This window comes from Cupressus sempervirens, chromosome 9 (assembly GCF_028749045.1).
Source record: "Cupressus sempervirens isolate cs-2001-9-10 chromosome 9, ASM2874904v1, whole genome shotgun sequence".
Taxonomy (NCBI): domain Eukaryota; kingdom Viridiplantae; phylum Streptophyta; class Pinopsida; order Cupressales; family Cupressaceae; genus Cupressus; species Cupressus sempervirens.
Window position 1 is genome coordinate 408,878,655 of NC_143126.1, and position 1,827 is coordinate 408,880,481.

Consider the following 1,827-nt stretch of genomic DNA (forward strand, 5'->3'; position numbering starts at 1 on the left):
TGTAAAAACTTTGTAATATTGAAAATCAATCTTTGATTCATGATGTTTCTAATAAACATTAAATATGGCATAAGAGGATAGGGCATCTTCAAATTTATGCCCTACTTAGAAAAAAAAGCTATAGCATTGCCTAATTAAACCCTGTACATGATGAAATATATAAGGGTTGTGCATTAGGTAATAACTCTTAAGGGACCTTTCATTGTGGTGAACACATTTAAAAATAAATTTGAACTCATTCACACTGGTTTCTTTGGACATATAAGAATACCCTCCTTAGGAGAATTTTTGTACAATGACATTTTCATTAATGACCAATCAAGAAAGACCTAAATTGTAGTCTTAAGTTCAAATGTAACCTTAGTAAGTTGAGATTTCAGATCTGCATTCTCAAAAAATTCAAATCTGTTTGACTTTTCTTCTCATCTTCTAACATATCTTCAAATTTGTAATTCCAAGCTCATGTTTTAGAATCTCATTCTCCTTCTTAAGCCTTGAAGCTAGTTCATTGTCCTTGATCTAATCATCTAACTCATTCTTCTTTACTGTAGTGCTCTCAATCAATTCTTTCAAATTCAGAATGAAATCTTGTGCATCTTTAAGATTGACCTTTAATAATTATTTATATTATTGGAGTGACTCTTCTTTCCTTTAATTAGTTATATTATTTATATTATTGGGTAGCTTTAAACCATTCTCAATTTCAAAAGCACTATTGGAGTCAAACTAACTTAGGAAATAATAATTTGTCATCATCAGGAAATTTCTAATAAAGTTGGTTATAAAGAATTATATCAACTTATCAAGGCATCACATATTACAAACATAAATTAACTAAATTATAATTTAGTTAACTAAATTATATTTAGTATGGTTTCCTCATACTAAATATAATTTAGTATAATAAAGTATAACCAAACATAAAGACAAAAGGGTTATAAGAGTTAAATATTTGTAACTAAATTATATTTGGATACTAACTTAACATGAAGACCATATCCTAAAAAAACCAAAAAAATTGTAACTAATGGAAATGCCCCTAATGGTTCATCTTTAGATTTGTAACTATTAAATGATAATTTTCATTTGAAAGTTAGTTTTAAAAAGAAAACAATGCAATGTTAGTTTATCCAAAAAAGTGTAACCCACTATTGTGGGTCCATTGTTTATGCCTTTATTGTGCTTTTTATCAGTGGTTTCTTCTAGAGTTTGTCTTAGATCTCTAGCTTGGTTTATTGTTCATGTTTAGCAATAAAGGTTTCTTTCTCTCACTAGTAAATTTAGGCTTGAATTTCGATGCAAAAAGGTCAAAATTTCAACAAGAGTAGGTCGATAAGGCGACCAAGCTTGCCGTCGGTCTTTTCTAGTCAATTTTTTGCCGCATACATTTTGCGTCAAAATTTTGACTACATAAAGGTCGACTTATCGACATGAATTTCGTCGCTTTCCCTGGTCCAAGCTGAAGTGATATTACCTCATTTGCCAACGGTGCTCGTCAAAATTTCGATGTAAACCTTCATATTGGTGCGTCAAAATTGTGACGAATCCAATTCACATTTCTCCTTTGGTGGCATACACGTGACGCCAAAGTGGACCAGTTTTGCGTCAAATTTTGACCAAAATATTGCATTTTCGTCGAAATTGGAACAAAATTGCTTTACATTTTTTCGTCGGTGCCATACTCGCGATGCCAAAGCAAACCAGTTTTGCATGAAAATTTTGACCGAAATATTGCATTTGTGTCAAAATTGAGACGAAGACATGTAGAAATTTCGACGAGCTATCCCATTTATTGTAAAAGCTTTGCTCTCATAGGAGCCTTCTAAA